The sequence below is a fragment of the Vidua chalybeata genome, chromosome 8 (assembly GCF_026979565.1).
Source record: "Vidua chalybeata isolate OUT-0048 chromosome 8, bVidCha1 merged haplotype, whole genome shotgun sequence".
NCBI lineage: Eukaryota > Metazoa > Chordata > Aves > Passeriformes > Viduidae > Vidua > Vidua chalybeata.
The window spans coordinates 15,750,553-15,758,920 of record NC_071537.1 but is presented as its reverse complement, the minus strand read 5'-3'; positions in this window follow the sequence as shown (position 1 = coordinate 15,758,920).

The following is an 8,368-nucleotide window of genomic DNA, read 5'->3' as shown; positions in this document are numbered from 1 at the left end:
ACAGAGCCACAGGCCCCTTCCTCTGTGCTTTGTGAGGTCCAAGCAGGATCTTCCTTTTCCCCTGGGTCAGACTTTTCTGCTGGGCATGAGCGTCCCTGAGCTGCACCTGCTGTGGTGACTCACTAATAGATCTGCTTGGAAGAGATGCCTGGTTCGCACGCTGAAAGGATAAACTGCTTATCCTGTTTTCGGTAATTCTGTCACAGAGAGCAAAAGCTCATCTGACTGGTTTAACTTAAGGGTAAATACAAGGCAGTGTGGTTGAAGGAGATAGAAAATGGAGAAGGGACTCTGAATCAGCTGGTTTGTATTTAAAGGCTTTATTATGCTTGTTCTCCCTTTCTAAAAATACTTCTCCTGGTTTGGAGAAATAATATATAAATGATAGCCTGGCAAGAAGTGCATAAAATCTGACAGATGAATAAATTGCACTCTCCAGAGCTGTAAGCTTGAAAAGAACATTGTAGAGGTAATGAATGTTCTTGGCCTGAGAGAAATCCTGTCCATTAGAAATACCTCTCTGAAGATTGATCTAAACTTTTGAGCTTTCAGCTCTTTGAGATTTGAAAAAAAATTGACTTATTTAATTTCCCATTCACCAAAATTGAATAACACTGCAGTTAGTGATTTAAAATATTGTTGAATTAATTATGACATTGTGTTAAATTCCCTTTTGTCTTTCCTTTGTCCGTTTTTTATTTCAAAGGCCTCAGTAATAGGCAAAGTGTATCACCCCAGTAGAGATGAGAGATGAGTCAGAGATTTGTCAGCCTGAATGGCCTTAGACCTGCACTTATCCCTGCTGACTACCCAGATGCAAGTCTGAAGTGATGTTACTTGCATCTTAAAGAGCAAGACTGAGAAAACTCAAGCTTCCTTGCTCAGCTTTGTTCTGACCTTCTCTGCTACAGGCTGTCATGGCAAACAGGTCAGATTCACACTCACAGAGCTGTAATAAATAATCTGAATCTGGCAGCAAAGGAAAAAGTGAGAAGGGGTGAGTCTGAAGGGTGGTTTCATGAGTGACTGCATCAGTCTCATGGCTGTATCAGGAGGATCAGTTGTGTATCTGCATCCTCCTTTCCAGCCATCCACCTCACATTTCTGGGCCTCAGCCAGGAATTGGGAATAGGCAACTCAAACAACTCCTGCTAGGAAGGACAGTACAAACCATTAGTACCCTGGCTCAGCTTAAACCATGCCTCTGCCCCTGCAGATTTATGGGAAGTCTAATATGATGCTACACACAGTATGAAAAGAGTAGATGAATCTGTTGTTCCAGCACCTTTCTTCATTCACTTTTAAATTCAACCTTGTAAATCTGAAGTCTCTTTAAATTTTTAAGTAGCAGTTACATAAGTAACAGCATCAGCCATGAATGTACAGCCCTATTTGCAATCCTGGACACGATTATGGCACAGATTTCTATGACTTTGCAATGAGAGTGAAATCTGTACACAAACAGCTGCTTTTGAAACTGGACTGGGCAGCTGCCTGAGTCAGGCCTTTGACAGACAGACTGTGCTGCCAGCCCCTGCCCCTCCCACCCACCGCATGAGCTCCAGTGCAATTTGGTCAAAGCTGCATCAAATATCAATGCTTCAGACCACAGGCATTGTTCAGACCACACTGACCCTTTCATATGATCTGCCTCATATCCACACTGCAAACCAAATGTGCTACCCATACTGAAACAAGAAAGGCCTGCAGCCATGACTTAGAGAATACATGGTAGGAAAGGAAATGACTGCTGTGCTGATGACAGGCCTGTCAAGGCCTTTTAGGATGTGGTACATAGGTTTGCAACATTTCAAATTTCAGCTGAAGACAAATTAATCTGTTTTTCTGTATGATATAGCTAATTTTTGCGTCATCCCTGCAATTTTATTGTTCTGTGGCATAATTTACAGCAAGCTATTTATGGGACTAAAATAACTGCCAGCTTGGAGAAAGGACACATTTTCTCTTGTATGTCATAGGGGTTAGAAGACTATTAGAAGGTTCCTGTTCCAAAATGGACAGCAGGATATGGATGCCTGTACAGGAAAGGTGGAAAGATTTGTTTCTTACTCTGGTTTCTTGCTGTCTCCTATTCTTGAATAGTCAAATTTTAATTTCAGGATTCTATATGATTTAGGTATGCCATGTTGTATACTCATATCATCAATGCACCTAATATTATAGTTGATGACTGTTTTTAATTATGAGAATGATTGCTGCCATATAAATTTCCCTGAGATGCCATTCTTCATTTAAAAGGGCAGGCACATGTTTCGCTACTCCACTCATCTACACTTTGGTGCACTGGAGCAAAATTTATTTCTGAGAAACGGGCTTTGCATATTTTTATATATCCTTTTAACACCTCATTGATTTGGAGCATCTTCTGGTGAGAAAGCATATCAAGAGGCTGAACAGTAATTACCTCCCACAAATTACCTATCCTTGGTATAATAAGCCACCAGTGTGTGGTGGTAACCCCTTCATGATGAAACAGGATGCTGGATTTATGAGGTACAATCCAAAGATATCTGTTATTGAGACAAGACTTCACAAACCTGAAATGCAAGTTTAAACAAAAATGAATTCATATTTTGGGCTTATAGAGAAAGGTGAAGGCTAGAACAAACATTTACTGAAGAAAATAGTGCATGCTCATCACCTTGAGGCTTGCAAGCAGATTAAAAAAATCTCAGCTCAACAGCAGGTGCCCACATAAGGGAAAAAAGGGACCTTCCCTTAGAACTCAGTCCTCAGACTAACAACATCCTGCTGCTTTTGAGAGAAGAGTTATCCCTGGAACACTGCATTTGCATTGTGTCTGCTAACGTCAAGGCTTAGAACAGGACAAAAACATCATGAATTTAGCAGAAGTACTAATTCAGATAAGTACAGGCTCAGCTGTTGCTAAATTGGCAATTATAACTAGATAGTCTCAGCTCCCCTGCCATCATCATTGTCGGTGCTGAAGTGTTGTCTCAGTTCAGCGAGTATTCTATTTTCTAAGCTCTCATTTGTGTTCTGTTTGACAGCTTACAGTGATTTTGTTTAGCTGTACTGATGAACTGCTGTCAATGGAAAAAACTCCAACCACCAGAGGCATATGAGGATTAGCCAAAATGTACAATTCCTACACAGTTGGAAAATGGGGAGATTAACTATAAAAGGACTGAACCAGAATATGAGATCAGATCTTCTCAGATACCACATGCGTTCAGGATTGCAAATCCAAATCCAACTATCTTTATCTCTGACCTTTTAAAATAACTTCAATAACTTCAGCTACTGGCAGGAGCAGCAGAAGCCAGAAAAAGAAAACAGTGCTGGCAAGTCCAGCATTTTACCTACTGGGGACCTAGATCTGCTTTCAGCTGGTGCAGAATTCTGAATTCCAGCATCTGCTCTAGGCTTACATTGCTATGATAAGGAGGGATAATCTTGTTCTAGACATTAGATGAAATCCACATCTATTTTTTTCAAGCAGTTGGTACAGTTCCAGAATTCTGCCACAGTGCTCTCATTTCCATCTTTTGTTACTCTGCACACTCTGAAGCCAACCTGGCTTCTGTAAAGTTGTACTGTGGTCTGTCTGCATTGGTATCAGAGCCTTATAATGCACCACTAGAGGATTTTTTAAATACAGTACCTTCTGGGAAGAAAGAAGCTTGTTCCATAGGTCAGATTACTCTTAGCCCCATTCAAAGCAAGTAACAGCCAGCTCAGCTGTTTGCATTTCAGTTGTGCTCTCCCAGTACAGCCATAGCACCCTGTGCCCTTTATGCCTCTGACTCCTGGGCAGGAAGCACCTGGGGAGGCAACTGAGCCCAAAGGCTGGAGGGTCTCACCTGAAAGATTCCCAACAGCATCCAGCAATCATGTGGACAGTAGCAATGGGCAAGGTGCAGTAGAATTTGAAGCATCAGGTGGCATATCCATCCATGACTCATACAGTCCCACAATTACTGCTTGTGCATCTGCTTGTCCAGGAGCCATTCCTCAGCTGTGTTACTGCACATTAAACCAGCTGAAATCTAATCTGTAACAACATCCAGCTGTGATAGATTTGTCAGAGGTGCTGAAGGAATCCCAGTCCTCTGTGATTGAGAGCTTATGTTGACAGGTGGTTGTTTTGTTTCTATAGATGGAAAAGGGCATTTGTAGGACTTCTGGGACTGAAAACCCAGATTGTGCAGCTAAAAGTGGCCCTGCAGTCACTGCCTGCAGCACCTCGCACACTTGAGTCGCCTGCAGATTTTGTCTCAAGTGGTTCTTCCCAAGCTCCGTCTGTGCAGCAGTGCTGCTTCCTCCAGCCAGCAGGACCCACAAAGGTGGAGAGAGGAGAGTTCCAAGGGCAGCATGGACAAGGCGCTTGGCTCCCACTCTGGGTCTCACTTTTGGTTTGGCATCAGTTTTGAACAAAAAGGCAGGGTTTGTGTGTGTGTGTGAGCATGGGTGTCGTGGTTTATCTGACTAAATCTTAATTTTTTAAAATGCAAATAGATTTTAAAAGACAAAATTAACTACGTGCACTACTCAAGACAGCACCAAATTCACCTGTTAATAGTATAAGAATTTAATTTCATTGTACAGTCTCTCCATCCTTCTGCTTCCTTACCTACTGCACAGGGAATATCAAGTGTTGTTACTGTATTTTGATGGTAATACTGTTCCGTTCCTCCATAAGTCAATTAGTAAAAAAAGATACTTGACTTTTCAAAAAAGGGTTATTACAGAAAAAAAGCATATTTTGAAGCCACCTAATTACATCTCAAAAATGCAATCAAAAGAAAAGAATTTGCTTTTAGAATACAGGATTTTTACAATGCAAAAATACACTTCTGGAGTCTGCCTACCATGAGCCATGTAATTGTGGTGTATATTTGACTTATCCTAGTTACGTTTCAGCATATTTATTTGCTTTTTGACTGGAGCAGAACTGCCACATGCTGATCAATTCAGCTTGCTTATGCCTTTTGTGCCTCTCCTGGGGAGTGCAATATGACAAGCCTTGTTCTTTTAAAAACAGAATAGCACCAAACCAAAACTAAAAATCACTCTCCAAGCTGCACATCATGGCTGATGCAGAAATACTCCATTTCTCCTGGTCATGTTCATAGGTCTGCCAATGTGTTTTTACACTGGCTCAGTGAATGCCATTCATAAAGTGCAAGGAAAGGATTACATGACTTCCCAGCTGATGATTATGCAGCTGCCGAAAGGGATGAATTCATCCTAAGCACTACTTTTTGAAATGCTTTGTTAATTTGCTCTTGAGGAATATCCAGATGCAGCTGATTACCCTGTAATGAGGCTCCTAAAGCTGACAGTCTATCAGGCAAGGTGTCCAGCTTATTATACAGAATGATTTTTTTATTACTTTTTTAAAGCTCTTCATATGTGGATGCCATAAATGGATGTACTCCTCAATAATGTGACAGTCTAAGGGAGGTTTATGGGAGTTAATTAATGTGGTAACAAGGAAAAATAAGATAACCATGAAAGACAACTTCTGCTTGTCAGCTGGAGGTTTGCAAATAGTTCCTTATGTAACATCTGAATGCCAGATGCAATAAATAAGAACTGAGCCATCATTTTGAAATAAGAAGCCAGTAACATGAGTTACTATATGCACCTTGTAGAGTTTTGGGAGGCATTGGCTCTCTTGTTTCCTTTTCTAAGAATATTCTGTAATTCCATTAGCTGCAAGGCAGAGGTTTATCCCCATCTTGGTACTTGGTTGAAAAGGCCGAGGCACAGAGAGCTCAGTGCAACAAGCCACATAATGCTGCCCTTTGCAGGGGATGTGCTCAAGACTCATATCCCATGCTGCTCAGATTTTTGAAGAGACAAGATGATTTCCCTGACATGTGGGGCAACTTCCATCATCTGTTGCTGGAATCAGCTCTAAAATGTTCCCTAGATGCTACTAGTAAAGCTGGTTTAGTTTTCCTTGGTCCTAATCTGTAGATTAGGGCAAAATATTTCTGTGGGTTGGTAACAATTCTACTCTTCAGTGTTACATAAAGGGATTTCAACACACAGTGTGTGTCATTTAGCTCAGCAAGAACTGAGATGCTGGAGGAATGTTACAGACTATCTGTGATCACTTACTCTGATTCTACCCAAAGAGCTTCTGGCTTCAGGGCTCAGGAAATAGACATAGGTTTCCTGTCATTTAGCATATCTGTAAATAGCATTTACCTCTATGTAAATGTTGTACCTGTACTTCAAAAAAATAAAATAAATGGATGTAATGAGTCTTAGCACTTCTGCACCCCTTTAAAAGGAAAATAAAATATCTCTCTTAAAAAAGGATCTAGAGCTGAAAAAAGAACTGGAAGCACCCATACTTTTGAAATCACTTGTGAATTTACTCTTTATTTTCTTCTGCGTTTTAATTCATCTTTGAAATGAGATGGGAAAAACAGCCTAATTATAAGTAAGGAGCTATGTAGCATAAATCCATAGCACAATTCTGTGTCTGCAGTAGGAGACACTTGGGGATTGGTAATGGGGGAAGGTCAGTTGTACTCCCCAGTATAGAATTTATGCTAAGTGGAAAGCACTTTCTTTTTCACAGTACCTTGAAATTTAAAAACATGATGGGGTAGAGAATCCTGCTGTTAAAAGATGGCATTTGCTTTTTCAAAAGAAACCAACACGAGAACACAAAAAAAAACCTGGTTTGCATTTAAAAGGTACCAAAAAATTTTAAAACCTGAGATCCTTGTTTAATGAAATTGAAACGGAAATATTTTTATAGGCTAGCACCAATTTTCTAGGCTCCTCTCAGCAATTCCAAAAGAATTGCTCTTGTCTTCATTACAAGAAATCCCACTAGCCTTTCATAACTTTGAGCTAAGGGAATTTGGTCTAAGTTTCAGATTCTGTATGTCTAAATGGTGTTTTCTTCTATCTCTGTTTTTATTCCTACACACTTCCACCCTACCCCAAATGCCTTTCATCATGTACCTTGTGTTCCATACAGCTACTGCAGTGCTCTTGATTCAGAGGCAGTTATTGTAATATTGTATCTATACTTAACCAACATCTGTTTTGGATTAATAAAATAAAAGACATAAAACCCCTGTACCTGAAGTACAAATATATTGGATAAGCAGGACTTTCCCCCTGCACTGTGGTCTTGTTTGAAACAGAAAAAAAGCAACAGAAATGCAGCAAACTATGATTAGTAACAAACTCTGAACTACCCAAGGGAATGATCTATGTTAACCTAGAACTGTGCAAGAGAGGTAATGTGGTAGAGACTTTATTCCATCGAGTTAGTCAACAGCTCTGAACCAGCCACCATTTTGCTGCAGAAAAAAGCCCAAAAATCATTCTTGCTTTTCATCAAACTAAAAATGTTTTTAATTCTATTTTTATATATTCTATCTTCTGTGCATGAGAAGTATCTAGAAAATTGGGAAGGGGAGGTTCTTTCAGAGGTGGCTTCTTGTAATGATTCATGTCAGAGAAATGACAATTGCTGACAAAACAGTCCTTAGACATGCAGTAAATACTCAGAGCAGTATGTTCCTTTATCAGCTCCCATTAAACTGCAGCCAAGTGTTACTGAGTTGTAGTAAGAGCAGAGGAGCAATTGAAAAACACTAAACACCCCAAATATCAAGCTGTGCATGCTCTACCACAAAGTGGTCTGAAGCTAGGAATTGCTTTTATTTTTTATTTTAAAAGCACAGTACTTCCTATGGAGCACCACTGCTTAGGTAATTGCTTTTCCATGGCTTAATCATCCAGCATTAAATGAGATGCCTGCACGGTATGTTTTGACAGGTGCTCCTGAGTTGTTTGGTTGAGGCAGTTTCAAGTCATGTCTTCTGTTTGCTTTTAGTGGTTCTGGAATGGAATTTTTCTACTGAATAACTTAGTACAGTACACCAGAAATAACTGCTTTATAGTCACAATATTCAGAGGAGCAAAAAGCAATAAAATATCCAGAGCATGTGAGTAACTAACTGGCAAGAATGGAAAAAGTGGCCACAGGTCGTCAAACCTTCTGAAAGTCTAGGAGCCGTGGTCCAATGGGTTCATCCCTGTTTGCAGATCACACTTTTCACTCACAGCAATACTTCTTTGTGCACATGTACTGGGAGCTGCCCTTCACACAAGCTCTTGTGTAAGCCTTGAAATTAATTGATAAAGCCTATCTGGACTTCTCTATCTTAGTAAAGCAGAAAGAATGCTTGGCAAGTTTTGGCACACATACTTCTAAGTTTTACAGGAAAGAACCACACAAGCAAAAAAAAAACAAAACAAAAAACAAAAAAAAAAAAAAAAAAAAAAAAAAAAAAAAAAAAAAAAAAAAAAACACCAAAAAAAACCCAACCCAAAAATAAAAACAAGT